The 22,318-nt window shown below is 45.8% G+C and overlaps 1 protein-coding gene, 1 long non-coding RNA gene and 1 other non-coding gene across 3 annotated transcripts in view; 1 reads left to right on the top strand and 2 right to left on the bottom strand.

The window, feature by feature from the left end:
• Nucleotides 1-2,903: 2,903 nt before the first annotated feature.
• On the bottom strand, nt 2,904-5,746 carry LOC131921796 (uncharacterized). The gene is made up of 2 exons (XR_009382093.1): nt 5,453-5,746; nt 2,904-3,063 (listed from the first exon to the last, which is right to left on the bottom strand). It is a non-coding gene; the product is annotated as an uncharacterized LOC131921796 (long non-coding RNA).
• Nucleotides 3,147-3,216, bottom strand: LOC131922101 (small nucleolar RNA SNORD123). The gene has a single exon (XR_009382210.1). It is a non-coding gene; the product is annotated as a small nucleolar RNA SNORD123 (small nucleolar RNA).
• A 158-nt stretch (nt 5,747-5,904) lies between the features above and the next one.
• Nucleotides 5,905-22,318, top strand: part of Sema5a (semaphorin 5A) — a 485,625-nt gene continuing 469,211 nt past the window's right edge. Inside the window, exon 1 of the mRNA XM_059276245.1 lies at nt 5,905-6,366. The gene's annotated coding sequence lies outside the window, so the exon portion shown is untranslated. The remainder of the gene's footprint in view (nt 6,367-22,318) is intronic.

Genomic DNA, 22,318 nt, shown 5'->3' with positions numbered 1-22,318 from the left:
ACGTGCAGGGATAAGTTTCAGACTTGCTGGCGCCCTCTGTCCAGATCTGCATCCTGCATTCTCAGATCTAAAGCTGAGCAGATGGCTGGAACGCAACAGGAAGTAACTCAAGGGTTTGTGTTAGTTGTCTTTTTGCCATAGTGGCCACATCTGAGAGAAGTTTTAAAGAGGAAAGATTTTGCTCGAAGTTTGAGAGGTTTCCGCCTCTCATCCTGGGGAGGACAAGGCAGGGTAGCTCACACCATGCTCTCTGGGGAGACTCTTTGTTTTCTGTGATAAACACCACGATCAAAAGAAAACTGGGGTAGGAGTGTTTCTTTCCTCTGACATTTCTAGTTCCTCATGCAGGGAAGTGAGAGCAGGAACTCAAGGCATGAACCTGGAGGTAGATACTTAAGCAGAGACTGTGAAGGAGTACTGCTTACTGACTTGCTAGTTCTCTGGCTTCTGCTCAGTGACCTTTCTTATATAGTCCAGGATCACCTGTCTAGGGATGATACCACCCACAGTGGGCTGTGCCCTTCTGTCTTACTCATTCATCAAGAAAATACCTCACACACATGCCACAGGCTAATCTGAGGGGGACAGTTCTTCAACTGAGGTGTCCTTTTCCCAGGCAACTCTAGTGTTTGTCCAGCTGACAGCAGAAACTAGCCAGTATAGTAGGTCTTTCTCCCTTAGTTCATTTTCCTCGGAAATTCCCCCCAGACACACCCACAGGTCGACTTTGTTAACTCACCCCCACCCCATCTCTTCTCAGTACAGTCAAGTCAACAATCAAGGCTAAGAACACCGAGCTGCAGTGGTCCCAGGATTTAAGAGTTCTTTTCACTATCATCTTGGCTCCTAGCTTCTCTCTGGTTTCAGGCTAAGATAGTGCCTGTAATTCAGCCACCACACTAAGTTCTGAGCAGAATCAGGTAGGAGAAGAAAGAAAAAAAATCACATCTGTGAGTTTACATCTGCACAGATCCTCACCCGGTGTTCACCTTGTCCCCAACTGAATAGCATGGCTTCATCCAGCTGCATGTTTTTTGTTTGTTTGTTTTTTTAAAAAACCAAGTATTTTGCAATTCAAATAAAACCAGTCCTATGTCATTAAAGATGATGTTTGTTAGGGGATGATGCAGTTTAAGGAGCAATGACTGCTGTCAGTATTAGATGAGGTGTTGGTATCTGGAATGAGAGAAACTGACATGCCGAATTAAGGCAGTATAGTGGGAATGGGAAGGAAGGTCAGAAATAAATTTTGACAAAGGGTTACAAGATCCCAACAGTCTTTATTCCTCCTAATTTGCTTGGGAAGACATGCCCCCTTTGGTTTAATTCTACAAATATCCCTTTTATTGAATCCAAGGTCATTATGCTAAATTCAGTTGGTAAATATTGAAATAAACCAGGACAGAGAAATTTGTGCTTCAAAATCTAAATATATGTTTAAAATGTATTTCTGAAACTATTTATGTCCCCTCAAAGCCCTATTTCTCAAAGACAGGAGAATGTAGAAGACATTAGCTAATAAGTCAAAATATCTTTCTAAAGTAAGTACAGCCACTCTTTGCTTATAAACACTCAAGACATATGAGTCTGGATGTCAGAAAATAACTCCAAGGAAACTAAAAGGATGCTTTATCTTCATGCCAGAAACCATCTGCCTTTCCTGTAGATATTCCAAAAATCATTTAAACTTAGCATTTTTCTTCTCCCCTTACCATGCTTCTAAAAGACAACTTGAACTGCTTCGAGGGCACCAGCTTCATCTTAAGGAAATTGGGTTGCCAGAAAACATATCTAGAAACCCAGCCACAATAAACAAAATACTTGTAGCTTTCTAGAATGCTTTGATTTCTGGAAATATAGCAGAAGTAAATTGCGATGCCCTACTGAACACTTGAAGTATTGAACATGTCAAGGAAAACATAACTGTTGAAGATGAAGTCTACCTCCATCCAGAAAGCAAGCACATCTTCCTGAGGGTATGTTGGGGTACACCCTGAAGCTACTTACTGCTGTGTCCCACATACTTAATTAGGCTGCTGAACATGGCTATGAGGTGAAAGAACGTCTTGCTTAGTGTGGGTTGAATTTGAGAGGTCATAAGTAAGCAGAACTCACTTGGGGTGGGTGGAGGCAGGTCACTCTGTGTCACATTAGGAATAACCAGGGACAAAATCCATGGTCACATCCTTCTGATCAGCCTTAGGAAGTGAAGATAGAACCTGGGTAGAAGTTAGACTGTGGAGGGGGTGATGCTGGAGGGTCTCTCACACACCCTAGCAGAATGGAACAGCTGGAATGTTACCTTAAGGACCAAGAATCTTTGTATCATAATCTTTAATGCTCCTTCGTGTGTGTGTGTGTGTGTGTGTGTGTGTGTGTGTGTGTGTGTGTGTGTATTTGTGTGTGATGACAGCTTCCAGGGATGTCTAGTCTCCTTAAATCACTCAGGGTATGGTCACTGAAGGGGAGGGAGCTTTCTTGGGGCAAAGGAAACCTTAAGGGGCTTTGGTGAAGCCCAAGAGTCTGGAGGAGGCATTGAAAGTGCTCTCAACCTCTCCAGTTCAAGAGCCTTCATCTGTGAAAACATCCACTGGTGGCCATCATGGTGTAATCTGTCAGCTGTGTTAAAATGGATAGGATTAGCCAGGCAATGGTGGCGCATGCCTTTAATCCCAGCACTTGGGAGGCCGAGGCAGGCAGATCTCTGAGTTGGAGGCCAGCCTGGGCTACAGAGTGAGTTCCAGGACAGCCAGGGCTACACAGAGAAACCCTGTCCAAAAAACAAAACAAGCAAAAAAGTACAGGATCAGGCAGACAATCTTGGAAACCAGGGTGAAAAATTGTCAAATGGTTACTGTAGTATCTACCGGGTTCATCTATACAGGAAAACATGATTCCAGGCATTAAAAAAAAAATAATTTAGTAGTCTCATTACATTTCAAAGTCCCCAGTTAGGGAGCCTTCCTGGGAAAGCTGACTGTGGTCCACAGCTGTGTCTTCATGTCTCCCAGACCGTGATCTCTTCAGCTCCTCCCTGCTCCGTTCTCCGGCTGTAATCAGGCCCTGGGAGGGAATATAGAGATAACACAGAATTGTTGCATTAGTTCAAAATCACGTGCTGCTTGGTGTTTCTGACCAGAGTCTGAGGTGAATCAGGAAATGGATGGCATGTTTCAGGTCACATGAATCAGTGCCCCAGAAGTCATCATTTTCACCGACTCTTGTTTCCCACCTTTTCTCAACTGTGACCTGTACACAAGGCTCATCTGACACAGTTGAGTGTGTGTGTGTGTGTGTGTGTGTGTGTGTGAGAGAGAGAGAGAGGGGGGGGGTGTTTCATTGCGATGACAACAGAATACCCTTGGTAAAATAGGAATCATGTTTAGTTTTACAATCTGATGATTCAGGTACCTTAACAAGAAAGGCTTTTTTTAAAAGGAAAAATCAAATTTTAGTAGGAAAAGGAAATACTTATATACACTTTAAAACAATTTCATTTCAGAGTGCCTCCTTGGTGCCGAGCCTCAGATATTTCATGTTTAACAGCTTTCTTTCTCCTTTAGTGCTTGTAACGAATGTTCCTGGTGAGCTGGGTCAAGTTGCACAGGGAAACATTTAGCTCCGAAAAGTTCACAAACTGTAAGTCGGTGAAAAAAATCATCTTCCATTCAGAGCTATTTCCCTTTAAACCAAGAAAGCCTTCTACATGTGAATCCGGTTTCTGCTCTTGCTTATTAGAGATTTCTAATTCATTATCACTAATGATGAATTTTAACAACGGTGCAGTGTCGTTCTTTAAACAGTAAAGCCGAACCCATTTCCTGCCTCAGCGACAGAGTCACCTCATTTAGAGGGTGAGATTCTGTGTGACCATCCCCATGGTGCACAGGGTTTAGGCCTCCAAGGGAAGAGTGAGTCTCTTTGCCTGCTTGCGAGTTCATATGAGATGGGGTCTCCCTAGGTGACCCCAAGCTGGCCTTAAACTCTCAATCATTCTACCTCAGCCACCGGAATGCTGGGTACACGGGCATGATGCACCTCACTTTTTTATTTCTTAATAAAATAATTTTTAAAAAAGTGTTAATTGTCTTTGACAGTAGCATCGAGGGGTAAGGATAAGAATTAAGTAAACACATTTGAGTCTTACCCTGTTAGGTTCCACCCGCCCACCTGAAGGCTATAGGGTTCAAGGGTAAGGCTGAGGTCCTCCACTGCCAGACCTTGGCCCTTGGCCGGCCTCCTTCTCCCAAGAGCCTCTCGGACTGTTGTGCCACGTAGGCTAGGGAAGGGGAATGTTGGGAATGGCGCCAGTTCCCACCCACTTCTGAAGCAGCAGGGAGAAGCAGAGGAAACCCATTAACTTTTCCCTTCCAGACCCAGAAACCAGAAGCTGCCACTGAGAGCTAGAAGCCAGCCGAACAACTGCGAGGGGATGCTTCCCAAAGAAGCCCCGAAAGACATCCAAGTGGGGCCTTTAGTACCCTCCGGGCCCACAGTTCCGGACAGTGTACACTCTGGGGCTGACATAGGCTCCCAAGGATGCTTTCAAAAATAGTTTCATTTCATTCGTTCATTTGAAAGGCGACAGAAACGACAAATTGGTGGCAATTTGTGCTTCTGTTGTCCTTCTCTTGAATCTCTGTGGTCCCGGAAGAGTCGGGACACATTCCAGCTACTACCAGGTCTCCCTTTAGCACAATGGCACTCTTACAGACACTCTGAAATGCCCCCCCCATCACATCTGCAACCTGCCGATTACCAGGGTGTGAATGTGACCCAAAGGGACATCCTGAGGTCCTGCAGCTAAGAGAGTCACTGATGAGGTTCCTTAGTGCAAAAACATCCTGAAGCCACCAACAAGGCCCAAGATGGGGGGAAAAAACAGACCGAAGACGCTGTCGCCCCATCCTATACTGAGGGAATGGGTCACACGTGGCTACAGGGTTAGGAACCCACGTTTCCTGTAACTTTCCCATCCAACAACCCCGCATGTTGTTTAAAACCCCCCGTGAGTTGATCACTTCCTTAGAAGGAGAACTGAGCAACGCGTCAATAAAACTGCCCTGCCAAGGAGATTTACTTTTTGTTCCAATATAAACTTTTTTGCCCGATGCTCACTCAGTAAGGCTCAAATATCCTTGCAGAAGTGAGAATTAGCTCAGCTGGCTCTGTCCACGAAGAAACTCTGTCCTAATGCTACCAGGGCCACTTGGGGACATCTTAAGAGCTCAGTTTCCCTGGATGACGGATTTGTTCATTTGTCTGATCTATCCCCGTCATGCAAGCCCGAATTAGCTGAGAGCCTCCTGGGCCTAACTCGCTTGCAAAAGTCCGCAGAGAGCCCCTCGCCCCCCTCCCCAGCCTCCTTAGGATGACACGGAAGAACTGAATAACTGAATCGTAAGCTCCTACCCTCTCCCCACCCGTGATCCGCCGAGGGGCGCGCACATACCTGGAGCCTAGGCCGGCCTAGGAGAAGCGCCACGTCTCTGGTTTGCATCGAGCTGCCTCCAGCCCTTTATACAGCCCAACCCGCAAAGTAGCCACGTCGGAGCGACTGGACAGGGGGCGGGTAGCCACAGAAGGTCTCTGCGAGACGAGAAAGAGGGTCCCTAAAAAGTCACCACTTGGGTGAACTTGCACTCGGGAGGCCCTAATGGGACTCGTGGGGTGGGGTGACAGCCCCCCCGGAGTGTGTAGGGGTCCCATCTCGGGAAGAGGCGGGTCCAGAGGAGGGGCCTGGGGAGGTCAGGGGCGGGTGGGGCGCTCAGCTTGCACCCGGGAGGGGCGGAGAAGGGGAGGTGCGGCGGTGGGGGCGTGGCGGGGGCGTGGCGAGGCGGCCTTGTGCTCCCCGCCCCGAGCTCCGGGCCCGCGCACCCAGCGCGGCTCTACTCGCCGGGAAGGCGGCGCCGGCGGTGGCTGCTCACGCTGTGCCCACTCCCGGGCGCTGCGCTCCCGTCGCGGGTGGGCTCCTCAACCACTGGCCGGCCGCAGTCCCTGCCGAGAGGTGGCCTCTGCATCCCATCTTCTCACTGCTGGGGCGCTCCAGCCCGTGTGCGACCCTTCTTTGGGGTGTTCGCACGCGCGGCTACCAAGCAGAGGGCACCCAACTTTGCCACCTTGTGGGTCGCCCTCGCTCAGCCGGAGCCTGCTCGCTCAGCTGCGCAACTGAGGACTCCGTGCTCCTGGCGGCGGAGCTGGTCCCCAGCCTGGCGCGCTGTGAGCGGAGGAGAGCTCTGGAGAAGTGGTGGGGAGCAGTGGCGGCTGCTGCCTCGACTTCCCTTGCAGCACGCTGAAGAGGACCCTTGGAGCCGCTCCAGGCCCCAGGCGCTGGATGACTGGCAGGAGGAACGCTCCCCTCATCTGGTGAGCTCGCTCCCCGCCGCGTCCCTGGGTGTCGTGACTGAGACCCTGCGCGGGTGAACTAGACCTGGGGCAGCATTGGTCTGTGGGTGGTGTAGGTCTCGGTTAGGGTCACTCTGCAGGCACCTGGGTGGGGACAGCCTGGCAGCCGCGCGCGCCAGTAGGAATAGGACCACCGTCAGTGCGGAGGCGGTCTCAGTTGGAGGTAGTGCACGGGCTGGAAGTTTGTGTCCTAGCCTTTGCCCGGATCCGACCGTGCATTGGAAAGGAGCTGGAGTGTCCGGGTGTGCGACCCCGCAGTGAGAGAGCCTGCACCTCGGCCAGCACCTCTCAGGTACGCGTGGAGGTCTGTGCGCGCACTCCGCGCGAAGCCAGGCTCGCGTGGTGGGAGCTGCAGCCAGGTCTGGCAGTCGAAATCGCCTGCGTCTCAGCCCTGTGGATCCGGGGACATGTTTCTGCTCTAGGTTCAGGGGCTTTGCGGTGTTTGCGAGAATCTGGGCATAGTGGGACTGGGGCTCAACTCCGCCAGGCTGTTTTGCTGAGGTGGACTAAGGCAGGGGTGGTGAGGCCTGGGGACCCGCCAGCCGGGTGAGCTCCACTCGCGGGAGCCCCTGTGCGCTGGCAGCTCCTCCGCATGCGTTTCGTACCCGGACTCAGGGTCTGGGGCCAGGCGAAGATCGGGACTCGAGATGTTCGGAGGAACTGTTGGGGGTGGGGATTGGTCCCCCGCGATCGTCCCTGGTACGGAGCCTTGCGCGGTTAGGTCCCAGTTCCCCTGGCTTTGGCGGGAAGCGCTTTCACCTCATCTTTTTGTTGTTCGTACCTGGATGCGGTTGCCTGGAGTTGGGCTTTAACTTTCCTGCGCCTGCGGCGTCCTGGAGATCCCCGGCAGGGGGCGCCAAGAGCGAGCTTTCGGAGAAGGCCAGAGGTTGCCACCAAGCATGTTGGTATCTCTGTCCTGGGCAAGAGGGTAGGGATAAATAAATGTACCAGGTAGTGGTAAATCACAGATTTTGCAGTAATTTCACCTTGAAAGGCGAAGGGCGGAGGAAGTTGTTCTGTTACAATAGAGAGCTTTCGGCCTAGTTAGGAGAAGCGACAGCAAAGTTGGACGGAAGCCCTCTAACTAGAAAGGTCTCCTCGAAGACAAACTCCTCCGTCTCTGCACATCTTTCTCCTTTACAATTGGGTTTGACAAGAAGGCAGTTGAAATTGGGTGAAAATACCAGAGTTATGTGTAATACTGAGAGGTTCGGTTCCTGAGGAGCACACTGGTTAAAACGCCGGGTGTTTAAATGATTGCAGCTTATTTACTTATATTTATTTTAAAATAGTTGTGTGTCCAGGCTTATCTGGAAGGGCCCTGACATAATGGCCAAGTTTGTGAAGAGCAGACGCGTTGTTAATTACAGAGTTAGTTTTTTTAAAAGGAGGCACAGAAAGACAAAACTAGACTTTAGGAACAAACGTTTTATTTTTATTTTTATTTTTTATTTTTAATACCCAATTAGGATTGTTGAATTGATTGCTGATTAATACCACTTTTCATTTTTTGAGAGAAGGTGAAGCTCATCCCTGGGAGCAAGCAGTCCACAGTCCCACTTAAGGCTCAAGTCTTAAGCAGACACCTTCTGTTGTAGATCTCTGAAGCAACTTGTCTCTGCCGTGTTTACTCCGACTGGAGTGTGCATTTCTTTCTGCCCACTCAAATTTCTTCGGCATGCTTGATTTACATGAAAAAGCAGTTCTAAATGTAGTTGTTTGAAGCACAGATTTCCTTTCCCTTGAGTCTGTTTATTGTAAAAGCTTTTGAGACAATGGCTCACCCAAGATGCTGCCTGTAGTCACAATGTGTGATCCCACACCGTGGAGTCCATGAACTGGTATCCGCTTTTGTATGTCTTTAGTCAACACATACTTTCCCTCACAGAGGGAGGATGGATGATGCTCATTATTTTATGCCTTTTAAGATGTTGCTAGCTCTTTGGGTTGTCTTAATGGCAAACAGCTGCAGGATCCCTGCTGAGTGCAAAGACTTTGGTCTTCTGGGTGGGAAAGCCTGTCTTTGACCAGAGAAGTATTTGAGGTGTTCAGAATCTGGTGAAAATAAACTGGCATTTGCCCCTGTTTGTGTCTGTCTCAAGTGACTTCCTAGCCATGTCTGCAGAGAATGAAACAGAGAAATGTAGAGTGCAGAGTAAAACTACTAAGATGAATATAAGCGTTTCTTGCAAGTTTAGCATATGGACCACCTCAAGTCCTCCTAGCTGTCAGTTTCTCAGAGGATATTGTTCTCTATCCTCACTTTAGCCTCTTGCTGAGGGCTTCTTGCTCAAGATAGATGCCAGTTTCTCAGGGACTGTATCAATTGCTTCTCATGCCAGAGAAGGCTAACTAGCTGAACCATTGCATAGTTTCAATGAACTGGATGATGATTTTTAAGGGCTCTGGATGTCTTTTTAATCCCCAAGTCACTGGAATAGAGGCTTTCCACTGATAAAATACAGGAAGGTGGAGGAGGGTTGGATGGGACTTTGCTAAGAGTCCAGCCAAGGGCACAAGACATTCCATGGGATAAATGAGTGAGCATGGACTCCAGAGTTTGCAGATCAGAACTGACCCCAAAGAAGAGGCTTATGATACAGAACATGTGGTATGCAATACAGAATAAATCCATTCATGTACATTAAGGTCTAGCTAAGCAGCCCATTTTTGATGTAGAATATGTACAGCCATTCAAGAAAAGCATTTCCACTTTTTATAATAAATCCTCTATAATTCTTGATTCTAAAATTATACCAAATTAGTATTATAAAATGTATCTGAAGTTGTTGCTATAGTTACTCAGACAAATTGCTTAGGATATAATTATAATACCAAGGTGACAAGTTTTTGTGTTTAATGTTCAATAATGTTGAAAACATAAATTACAGTGTCTAACAAATTGAATTACAATACAGTATCTACCAAGGAAGCTTCTCCATTTCTGCCCACCTGCACCTGCTTGCAAATGTATATTTATATTCTGCAAAGTTAATTTTTCTGGACTCCCCAGAGGAGTGTGTGTCATTTTCTAAGCTGTTTATAGTGTCTTTGGTGTTGTTGTAGGCAACAGAGAGGTTTCACAGATGCTCCCCACATCTTTTTTAGTTTAAGATTTAAGTCTAGTTGAAAATTACTATGTTTTAAAACCTCTACTACCCTGAAGACATGGTCTACTATAGATAGGGCACTCTGCTGTTTTTAATTCCCACTGATTCGTAGCATCACAGAGATGGGTATCCACCAGCTCTTTAGGATGTAGTTTGAAGAAGCATCTGGTATACATGTAAATACAGCACTTATTTTTTGGGTATTTACACTTTTATTACTTTTTTTGTAAGTGAGTGAATATGTGCAGCATGCACAAGTGTGTGTGTGTGTGTGTGTGTGTGTGTGTGTGTGTGTGTGTGTGTGTGTGTTTTGCATAGGACCTGGTAAATGTATGAAGGTCACATGACAGCTTGTGAGAGTTGGGAGTTGATTTTGTTCTTCTACTATGTATCTGAGGATCAAATTTGGGTCATTCAATTTGGTAGCAAGTGCCTTTACCAACTGTATCATTCCGTTTCAGGTACTGGTTTTTCAGGCACAGAAAAAAAATCTATTTCTGATAGAAAGGAAAGAGAGAAAATAAAATCGACTTATGACACATAGAGTTTCGACTCTCAGTAAGTCTGTCTAAAATTCTGTTTGGTTCAGAGGTTAAGTAAGACAGAACACAGCAAACAAAAAGCTTGACCCACGAGAAGATACTGAATTCTAAGTAATTTATTTTAGCACACAGATACTGACATAATTAATTGGTGCCTTGTGGAAGCTCCTAGAAATAGGAAATCTGGCCTCCATTTCACATGCAGGGTAGTTTGAAGTCAGACGACTGCAAAGAGGAAGCTGTGCTTCACCTGGGGTGTGCCATTGGAAACGGGATCAGTGCAGCAGTGGACTCCAGCAGTCAGAACACTGCCCAGAATATGGCTGTCATCCTCTTCTCTTTCCTTCCTTTTTTGGTCCCCAAATTTATGGTTATTTGACAAGACCAAAGATGAACACACATTATTCCCCTTCCTGAGTTCTCAAATGTTTCCTCACATGCTCACAATTGCACGTGGAAAAGTAAGTCACTCCGTTACTCCTTTTTCTTTGCACGTTTTAGGACTGGATTTCTGATTAACAACAAATGAGAAACTATTTCAAAAGAGAGTACCTTTGTTAAAGGATGGATTTCTGTTGTGTTTGGTCATGAACCCACCTGTCTTTAATCGCTCAGTCTTTCATTCCTTTTTTGTCTCTGTGTTTCTGTGGAATTGGCTGACCTGGAGTTCAAGCCAAGTGACGAGGAAGCACACAGCGGAACAATTTTACTTTGTGTTGCATTTTTATGTACATTTGAGAGTAAATCCCATTACTGCAGTGGGTAATTCAATTACAGATATATATGATAAATAACCAGTCAAGTGATATTATCAGCAGCCGGCACCATTGGAGAAATAATACTGTATTTGCTGAGATGTGAGATTAAAAAAAAAAGTTGTAGGCAGGTGACAGCCAGAGTTGCACAAGGACAACTTGGTCACAGGCAGCAGAGGCCCTTTCGTCTGGTTCACATTCACCCAGTGTCTGGCAATGATGCATAATACAGCCATGGAAAGAAAAACAGTCAAAGACACTAAGGAGAAGTCTACTAAGCAGTTTTTTCTGCCTTGCCTGCATTTGCCCAAACGGTTAGCGCATCACTAAAACTTCTGTTCTGATTCACAGGAGAGATGTGCTTCGTAAACTCCATCCAAACACAATTCCACACAGAGAAAATCTCTTCCTGTAAAAATAGGCGGACAGACAGAAAAACCAGAGCTGCTTTGTGTCTGGAGGAGGCTTCCCAAAGCTGTTTGTACCATGAAGGATGCCTAGGGAAGTTTGCAGTGCAGCATCCTGAAGCCAAAAGGATTTTAGAAACACAACTGATCTCTGAATTTCTTTTAGAGAGCTAGTATTTAAATTTCCTGTACCAACTGTAATGTGAAGGAAGTTGTAACTAGTGGCATACAGTAAAAGTAAATTAAGAAAAAAAAATTACCCTAGGTGTTAAACTTCTTTGGTCTAGCCAATGCTACAATTCAGTCAGCATTCATTCTGCTTAGCTAAATGTATCAGCCAAACAAGATTTGCTTTTAAACTGTCTTGTCACTTAAACCCTTATGTGTTCTAGCCCTGTGCTTGACTTTAGGGGAATTCCTAGAGGCCCATAGTTTAGGGAAGCAACTTTCATGATTGAGAAATGGAGTAGGAGACGTTTCTACCTTTAATTTTGGGTTTGCTGGCAACATTGTGGACTCCTGAAAGAATGGTTCACCTGCTATGATGGAGAGTGGTGGTGAGGAAATGCCTGGCTAGAGAGTCTGGCAATGGGTGTCATAGGTGGGAGCAGGAATGGTAGCGCCAATGTCTCCGTGTGGCTCATGGAGGAGGTAGATACAAGGGTTCAGCAGAGTGGTTGAACCATCCAGGCAGACTTGGAGATGGCCAAGAGCCATGCTGGGTAAGAACCCCACATCCATATTGGTTGTGTACAGAGCTAATCTCCCCAAAAAATGGGGAGTGGAGATGAAGATGGGAAGCCAGAGAAGACTCCCCAGCAGGAGTGGCCTGGTGGTTGTTTTCCAAGTAGGGACTCAGAAGGACGGTGCAAAACAAAATACTAGGTTGAGGTTGTGATCTTGAGAAATGCACGAGGACACGAGAAAGAGCTCCCAGAACTTGAAGTCAGCAACAGACTCATGTGGGCTTGGTTCTGTTTGCCCACTTTGAGTCCACCAACTGTCCCCCGCTGCCCCTTACATCCACATAGGATCCAAAAGCCCGAGGTCTACAAGAAGGGTGGTGGAGGTGGAACAGGCTCTAAGACCACACGGCTCTGTGACCTGTTCCCCGTCACTGCTGGCTCTCCAGACTCCAGTCCTGTTGCCTGCTTCTAGGAGCCTGGTCTTGGCACTCCTGCTTAGAATGCATTTTGTGCATTTTCCTGTGAGGCTTTCTGTCTTTAGAGCTGGCTGCCTTGAGGTCCTTACCCAAGCATCCCCTCTTCAGAAGGAGTCTCTAAATACACGGTCTAGAACACCTCCTCTCCCCTTTCCTCCCCTTAGCCTCCTTATTTTACTGTCCCCCTTGATTGCGTTTTGCACTGCCCCACACGTTGTATATGTTTCTTAACATATTTCACCAATGCAGAGTGTAATCTTGAGACAGGTGAGATTGCTTCATTTATAACTGTGGCCCCCAGTTCCTAGATTGGTGCCTGGCATCCACGAGGCCCCCTGGCTGCAGTGGTTCAGTAAATGAACGGGTGAATACATTTATGTGCTACAGACTGCAGTAGAGCATCAGTCACATAGGACCTTGATATACATATATATATATATATGATATATGTCATATATGAATATATATATATATATATATGTTTTAAACAGTAACAGGGTGGTGAGAACTGTTTATATTTTTCATAGGAAGAAACATATTCTCATACATTCAAATTGATTCATGACTACAATCCTAGAATACAGCTGTGTTTGAAAGCCAGGAGCCGGGGGACTGTGTACTCCATATATTCTAATATATGCTAATTATACATTAGGTACTTGGTAAATGAATTGATGACCTTGCTTGGCTTGGAATTAGCATAAAAATACTTGGTGTGTATTAAAACATAAAAAGTGAAATTCCAGGATGTTATTTGCTTATTTAAAAACACTTCCCACCCACACAAAGTTCCAGGGAACAAATTGTATCCTCATTACATATTTTCACACATTATGACTTCAGAAAATTTTACAAATGTGCCAGGCTTTCTCATTTCATTCCTGAGATCAGGGCAATCAGCCTTGCCATTTAGTTGGATGTATATATTTAATAAGCTAAAGCTGGTAAGTGGCTAAGCATAATGTTTTATATCTGTGCATGGTCTACTGCTCAAGAATGACCCGAGCGAGTTCTTGATGTATGCTGTAGTAGGTGTGAGCCTCAAAACATGGAACTGAGTGGAAGAAGCCAGCCACAGAAGACCACACATTGTTTGATTCCATTTATAGAAACTTCTAGAAGAGGCAAAACTATAAAGATGGAAAGTGGATAAATGGTTGCCTGGGGCTAGCAGTGAGACCTGGAAGTGAGACAAATGGGCAGGCAGGCTCTTTCCTGGAGAATGGCAGTGCAATGTGGAGGTGTTCACCCACCTGTGCATTTACTCACATTCACTGGCTTGTACACTTACAGTGAGTCAGTTTTATAGCATGTGACATTCCTCCGTAATATGGTTAAAATGGAAATCTGGGACATAATTTCTAAAGTTAGAGTGAATTAGACTGCCAGCAGCCTAAACATAGCTCCTGCTGAATTTACTGGGGGCTTTATTCTGGGTTCCCATAATGTTTTACAGAGTCAGTGTCAAGGCTACTGGGCTCTAAGATGTCCCAAGTTTCTTTGATGCAAAGAACTTCCTTCTGGGAGTCTGTGGTGTCTGCTACGGGTATAGGCAAACTCGGGTTGTTCACACATGGGCCCATACAAGCATGTCAATCGATCAACTAAGCTTAGCCAGCCTAGCTACTTTGGGAGAGACTCATGGCGCCAATGGCTTCCAGGTTTATTATGCATCTTTCCTGCTGGTCCAGTTGCTTTGGGTGTGTGGAGAACACAGAACCCCATGTTTCCTTAGTGCTCCAGTCAGGGTCTGTAACTCACAGGCCAAAGCTTCTTCACTAAGTGAGGATGGTCAGCTTTGCCTGGTTCCAGTTCACCAGGCCTGCTTCTGCACTTCTGCATTCTCCTGCAGTCGCTGGCGTTGCGTTGGTTTCAGCTGGCGGGTAAGGCAGGCAACTTGTTTTCTTTTTGTTTCGGGGTCTTGCTATGTAGCCCAGTAGTAGGTAACTTCCAACAGCCAAACCTAAAGACAGAGTAAAGATTTTATGCTGCTGTGCATCTTTCCTTTACTCCATCTATCCTTACCTCCCCCCTCCTTGCCCTTTCTCTTGTCCTAGGGTCCTGGCTGTGTTGCCCAGGCTCACTCAAACTCCTGAGCTCAAGTGGGCCTCCCACTTGAATGTCCTCAGGGGAAGGGCCTCATGTCTGGCTGGAGGGTGCATTTCAAAATGCTGCAGACCTGGACACCTTTTATGTTTAAGAGTTGGAGCGCCGTTTCTAGTCCATTCTGCTCTGCTTTCTGCTTTGGCACGTTGTTCTTCTTGGTTCAAGTGCAAAGCTGAAAAAAGGGTATGGGTAGAAACACACGTGAATGGCCCGCTGCCTACAGTTTCCTTCCGCTTCAGTTGCTGTCTTTCGGGGGAAGTGAGTGAGTTTAGCCCTCCCCTCTTGTTTATTGCCACTTCCATCTGTCTACTGCCTTAAAAATCCCCTCTGCCTCCTGCCACAGGCTGCCCAGCTCTCCTGTGGCCGTCATGCTTTCCCTGCACCGTTGGCTTCCACATGGTGACTTTCTGTCAAAGTGTTTGCTTTGGCGCAGGCAATCTGTGCTCCAAGAATACCCTGCATGGCTTTTAGGATCTGGCCATGGCTGGCCAGTGCTCTAGCTCGTAGACATCTTTCCATTATTAAGGAAGCATGTTTATTAGACTCTGTGATGGTGCAGGGTAGCAGCCCTGTATCTCTTCAACACCTCGTTTCTTCCGTTGCTACAGTTGTTGGGAAGTTGAGAGGAGCTATCTGAAACTCCACTGCAATATTTTTATAGACCTCTTAGAGTATGATTTCTCACTGTCTTATTCTGAATCTGTCACCTCTCACATAAGTATCCCCAAGTTAAGACAAATGAATTTACAGAATGGCCATGCTTTCTATTACCAGTCCTGAATTCTTGTGTGGCAAGTGACAAAGATTTATTTGTAAGATTGAATTATTATTCTTTTCTTTCTGCCCATTTTGATGGTTTCAAGGCATCAGTAGAATGCTCTTTATGAGGGCACTATTTTTCTTGTTTAGTTTTGTTTTATTTCCTATGAGCACATATTCTCTAGAATTTTAAAGGAGCTGGTTAGTCATTTTGTTAAACAGGTTGACTAATTATTGCATGATCAGAGAGATTTCCATGTTGTCAGGATGGATTTTTAATTATAGAGTAAGCAAACAATGTAGTTTTCTCTTGTTTTAAAATCTCTAGAGTAGTCATTGGCTTGTTTTGGTTCTGATAGCTTGAGTTGATCACAATCATGTATTATGTGCAGTATGATGTGGAGACATTGTTCTGACCGGGGATAGCACTATTACCTTTGAAAGATTTTACTTTTTTCTAGCCATTTACTTTTCTGGAAAGCATCCAAGATTTCACATTAAGTATTGATCTTTGGATACTAGCAGATGTATGGGATCCTAACTTTATTGTTGCAGGCTGAAACATCAGAAAGAACCCCAGATATCACTTCCTAGCTTGAAAGTTAATGACTTCATTCTCTTGTATCTGTAGACACCTTCACTTTTTTTCTAAAGTCTATGGTTGGATTAAGCTGGGGGTGCAGCTCTGTTGGCAGACTGTTTTCCTAGCATGCACAATGCACCAGGATTCTGTCAGCAGCCCAGCACAAACTGAGGGTGTGGTGGTGGCACATGCCTGTAATTCTAGCATTTGAGATGTGGAAGCAGAAGGGTCAGAAGTTTCTTGGCTGAATAACAAGTTGGAGGCCAGCCTGGGCTACACGGGATCCTGTCACATCCTGACACATGAGATCCTGTTCATGTGTCACCAAAGAAAAAGTCTTAACTTTGAGCTAAGTGTTAAAGGTAGACCTTTGCTCAAAGTTTATGTTTCCAATCCCTGCACAGAATATAGAAATGAAGTTTTCTAGGGAATGAGCTTAGGTGTCAGAGGTTGATGACATACCCTTCTTATCATTGTGATAAGGTGGCCATCCCTGTCCATTTTTCAATCTTTGTGTATGTGTGTGCATGTGGGGGGTCAGAGGTCAACCTCAGGTGTTGTTCCTCATGACAGAACTTGTTATTAGAGGCCCATCTCTACCTTCCCAGTGCCGGCCTTATATGTTAAAACCACAGACCACTACCTCCAGCTTTTTTGTATGGACTCCGTGGATTGAGCTGGGGTCTGCAGGCTTGTGAAGCAAGTACTTTGACGGACTCAGCCATCTCCCCAACCCTCATTCAGTCTTTAATTATTATGCTCCAACTTCCCCAGAAAACATCAGTCTCAGTCATCTTCCCTGACCCAACTATGTAGAGTGTGGTTGGCCGGTTTGCTGGCCCATGTTTGTTGGGATCTATGGATCTAGGAACTGCTACAGCTGGTGTGACAAGCAAGACCTCTGTGCTCTCTTCTCTCTTGCTCCTGGGCTGCTTTGTATCAGCTCATCCTCAGTCCATTATGTGCACGACAGGAATGCCTTGGCCATTCCATCTCACTTGTGTGCCACATGCTGGGCTGCCTGGCTGGCGAAGATGTATCTTGTTTCTGGGGTCACATTCTCTTTGCTTGCTGCGGAGTGATGGAAACCCTGTTCTTCAGCCCTGTTTGCTCATGAAAGAGAGCAGTATGGCAGGGCTGCACACACCTCTTCCCTCACTGCTTCCCCACCTCTTGCCGATCATTTTCCTTTGCTTCAGGTCACACCAGGTAGTGCTGGACTGGTGGCTGATATGAAAATATTTTCCTCCCTCCCTCCCCACGCCCACTTTTGTCTAGGGCACAACTAGATCGTCTCCATGATGCTTTTTATACCCGAGGATGTCCCCCTGAATGTAAGCTGTGTGGTGGTCCTGGGGGTGGGCTGGGGAGTGGAGTTCAGAGGTCTGGGAGGAGGAGGAATCCGAGCAGAGTTGTGCAAGTCCAGACAGCGTAGTTGTTGCAGTTTCCAAGTCTACTCTGAAGTCAGGCCTGGAGCCAAATTTACTTTCCGTCTGCCAGCAGTGATGGAATTCCTCGGTCCCATCACCAGCTTGTGAAAAGAAATCATTCAGGGAAGTGCAAGCTGGCAAGGAAGAGTCAAGGAGATTCATTCACTTGAAAGCTTACGCCTGCCTGCAAATGTTATTTAACTTGAGCAATTTCTCCAGGCCCACCTGCCGAGTTTCCAGCTCCCAGGAGGTTTATTTTGGTACATGGGAAAGCCAGTGGAGGACTCACAGCGGGGAACTTACAGGACACATCTGAGAGGCAAGACTAGCAGCATGGGCTTTTAGGGCGCCAGGCTCACTACAACATCATGGAGTCAGAGTGTGTTCCTGTTTTCCATTGCTATAATGTAATATCCAAGGCTGGGTAACTTCATAAAGAAAAGAGGGTTACAGTTCTAGAGGTATAAGGATGTGGCACCAGGGTGGCTTGGCACTGGTGAGGACCTCATCATGGGTGGCATCATAATGGTGAGAGCAAATTAGACAGGAAGTCACAACTATGGGAAGGACCAATAGCAACCTCCCACTATACTCCACCTCTTAAAGATCCTACTACATTCACATCACCACACCAGGCTTATAATGTGATTCCTTGTGTGGCCACATCATCCTGTCATAGCAGCATCTGAATGCTTGGAGTTTAGTTCCTGCAACTGTAAATGGACAAGTTAAGACATCATGATGCTGTACCCCAATGATAAAAACACTCAGAAGAAATTTCTTAAAGGAGTATGTACTGACTTTTTATTATTTCTTAATTTATATCCAAGGACCAAGGGTAGAGAGAAAATTGACTTACTTAGCCTTTGGAGAATGTATCCTGAATTTTTGATGGGAGGAGGCTCTTCCAAGTGTTGATGAATGGAAAAGGGAAGATGTTCTCGTATAGATTATAACAGAAAACATGTACTTCAGGTGCACGCAGTCATTCCCTCGATTGGTGAGTTCTGGTTGGTGGAGGGGAGCAGAAGAGACTTTGGAACATGGAAGATCTGACAGGTATTCCTCATTTGATCTGTGTGAATCAGAATACCTTGAGAATCTTCTAGAAACCTATAGTTGTTTGTTTTGTTTTTCCATCACAGTGTCTAAATACCTTGTTCTTTTTTTTTTTTTTTTTTTTCCTACTAGGAAAAGAATCATACTCTCCCAGCGGTCCTATTATAGAGAAATTTAGTGGGATGAGGTTCGGCTCTGTTTTGTAATTACCCCTCATGTCACCCAGTACCACTGAGTCACTTTCCTTTCCTTGCTTGCTTGCTTAGTTGGCAAGATGGTTAGGGGTCAATTTGAGAAGGTCTTGAGAAGCAAAGAACCCCCCAAATCATGGAGCTCCCCCATGCAGACAATGGTGGCTCCACTTAGTGTCATCACACCCAGTATAAAATTAAATAAAGCTGGTACACACACACACACTGGCTTTCTCTGTTCTCTGCTTCCCAAGCAGAAGTTGGGTTTGTTTAAAGGGGAAAAAAAGATTGCCACTTGGATCTTTCTAGTTGTTTGTGATCTTGTTACCTGCAGAAGAGCCAGGAAGCATCATTACATAGTTTGGTGCCTAGTTCTGGAATATTGGCAGCCTCTCTCTCAGAGTGGCTCCGCTGTGTCCTGTAACTAAGGTTGCAAGTTCATCCTCAATCTATAAGTAAAGGGTGCTTTTAATTAGTGTTGGCAATATACACACTTTTAATAGTTTCAAGACTTACTGTTAAGTACCTTTCAGTGATCTTTTGGCATTTTGTGTTTTAATTAAAAGTATACATTCCCTGAAGAATTAGCCTTTGGGGCCAATCTTCCTGCCTTGAGGTTTCTAGAGATGGCCCTAAGTGGAAGAATTAGGGTTGCAATTGGAAACATGGCAGATTGTCATTAAGAGACCTGGACAGAGGGGTAATTAGCACATTGTTCATCATAGGGACTCCTGGGAGGCCCTCAGGGCCAAGTGTCCTTCTTGGGTTGTTCTTTAATTGCACTTTTGAATGAGCACAGAGTTGGCTACTGGGTTTAATTAAACCTGAGGGGCTAGCTTATGAAAACAAGTCCCATGCACATTAGGAAAGGCTGCTTTCTGGAGAGTCTTTAGGATTACCACGTTTATCTTTTTTTCCTCTTCTTAAACCAGCCACCAGTATTGACTTCTGTCAGTTGGCTCTTGGACCTGATAATTGTGGCATGACCCAAACACAGTATGGTTGATGTTAAATATTTTAAAACCCTGGAGTGAAAGGAGCACCCGTGTCAGATAGATAAATTCATCTTTTGTGTCTTTGCAGATTCATGCAAAGCTAAAAACATAGATGCTTTTATACAAAAGAGATTGGAGCACAGTTGGGAGCTGGTAGACAGCTGAAGGAATATGTCAGTGTTTGAAATACATGTTTGACAAGCTTTGCCCTTCTGAGGATTGGGAATTTGTTAGCTGTTTCTCCACATTAATTTAATTTAATTAAGTTAATTGGACTTATTTAACCAAAGGCACCACAGTTCAGTAGTTAGAGACTCAAAGAGTATGTCAAGTTGTATTATTTTATAGTGAATATTTCAGGTGAGTATTTTGTATCTAAGCTGCCTTAAACCCTCTGCTTACAATTATAGACATTAAATCCTGAGTTAATTATCTGTTGTTTAATTTTGACTCCTAAAGTGAGACATCTATTAAAGAATAACCTGTGGAAGATTCCCCAGACCTCCTTAAGGAATTCTTTCTTGCATCCGGATGTGCCACCCAAATTGTAACTAGAAGCACATCTGTTGATCTCACAGTAGGTTGAAGTGTTCGGAGGGTAGCTGGGCTATTTTTATCAGGTTCAAATGTGTTCAGTGCTGGATGATTTCCAATGCTCCAAAATTAGTAACGGCATCTTAGACAACACAGTGTCGAACACTCAGACAGTTTGGCACATTCAACATCATTGGATGGTCAACTGAAATCCAACACAAGCACGGGAGGCTTTGTTAAAACTAATATCTAACTCCCTGGAGAAAACGTAAGGTTAACCTGCGATTGTGGACAGAGGTCACTGAAGGTTTGGAATCAGGAGCTGGACGAGGGTGTGTGCTGTGCAGGACTGGAGGCCGTACCAGCTGCCAGAAGAAGGCTGTGAGAGACACAGCGGGACATGTGGTGACACTGCGAAGGAACATGCAGAACAGCTGAAATCTGCTTTCTTCTTCTGTCCCATGCACATGAAAGAGAGGTCAAAGGACAAGGGTGGCGGGCCCCTCCAAGGCAGAAAGAACCTGGTTGTCATAGCAGCCTTTCATCTGTCGGAGAGGGAGGGGGATACTGTTACCCTGTGAAAACATCTGTGACTCATGTGTGGCTCCCAGTCACCCCAGACACACATGATCTTCTCCTTGAAAGTATCATGTGTGCATCTCTTGTGTCTAGGGACAGGCACCACCCTCACACAGATACAAAGCGCTGTCTTCTCTGCCTTATTCATTGATTCTATTTCCCCCCTTGAGTTTGTGTGTTTGTAAAATAATCCATGGTTTACAAAAACATATGGGCTAATTTCAATAGCTATATGCTGACAATTTCTATTGCCCAGCTGTAAACTGGCATGACAGAAGGGTAGAGTGGAAACATTTGTGTCTGGTTTGTTGAACACTGACTGCCTCCTAGTCGACACAAACATTCCACAGAGCCCCTGAATCTGGAGGACACTCTTGAGGCTTTCCAGTTCTGTGTGTGTCCAGGCCAGGTTTCTGAGCCTTCACGGAGAGACGATGCTCTCTTCTGCTTCTAAAGAGGGACTCACACTGGGGTCTTACTCACCAACTGGACTTGGAAGTTGCTTTTACTTGGCTAACTCCACTGAAGACAATGGCACAGAGAGGAACCATCTTGCCTTCCAGGAAGCATTTCCTAGCTTTTGCTCTAGGCTGGCACTGTACCCTAAAGACAGTGTGCAGGAGCCAAGCATGGTTTTTATTCTTTCTACACCTGGTTTCCAGTGGGGAGATCCCTTGTCCTGGATCAGATGCCATTTTCTCTGCAGTGTTCCTTGAGAACATAAACTGATGTTCCAGGGTCAGTTGAACATTGTGGAGTTGCCAGGAGCCCAAGGCAGGGTCACAGTGGTAAGAGGAGAGAGAGAAAGTTAAGTGTGGGAGCAGGGAGCATAGAAGCGGTCCTTAGTGTCGCCTTTCCTTGGTGGGGCTTCCTCACTGGGGTAAAGTGGCATGCAGGGAATTGGGAGCCATGGCAGAGACATGAGATTACTGCCCCTGAAGTGGCATTCCTGAAATGTTCTCCCCCATCTGTGTGTGTATGTGTTGGAGTTTGAACTGAGGACCTTGTGTGTGCTATTCAGGTGCTCCATGCTCTACCCCTGAGGTACACACCAGTCCTGTTTTCTCCTTTTAACATAAGGTCTATCCTTTACAGTACATGCCACCATAACAAAGGGTTGGTGGCTTTATCGCATAAGACAGCTCTGTGTATGTTCAATGCTTGGGTCTCTGGCATTCTGCTGTCTGTCTATCAGAGAGCACATTATATTGGATGGTGCAGTTCTCTGCATGCAGAGGTTGCCTTAAGTGAAAAAAAAAATGGCTTCAGGGTTACTAATTAAATCTTGAACTGTTGGCAGGCTTCTTTTCGGGGGATCACAGGGAAGTTTGGGGCTTGTCATCTCTCTGTAGTATTTCTGTCCATCTCACAGGGTCCCCAAATGCACAGCAAGTTTCTTAGTTTCTTTCAGGGGACAAAGGTCATGAATTGACTTTTGTGGTAGGATGTCCTTCCCCAGTGTGAAAATGGTCAGCAGTCAGGATGAGGAAGAGGGTCTTTCCAAAAGTGTCAGAAGACCTTCAGGACATGAAATGGAAAACTGGAGGTGCTTGAAGCTCACTTCTGCCAAGTCCCTCGCCGAGTACAGCTCCCTCTGCCTACCTGCCTTGCCTGTGTTGCAGCTCTTTAGCAGGGAGTTTGGGAAAACTAGAATGTTCCTCTTTAAAGTGAGTCCAGAGTGTTGATCAAGATCCCTAACTA

Source organism: Peromyscus eremicus, chromosome 11, assembly GCF_949786415.1.
Source record: "Peromyscus eremicus chromosome 11, PerEre_H2_v1, whole genome shotgun sequence".
Lineage (NCBI taxonomy): Eukaryota > Metazoa > Chordata > Mammalia > Rodentia > Cricetidae > Peromyscus > Peromyscus eremicus.
This window is presented reverse-complemented; position numbering and strand designations above follow the sequence as displayed.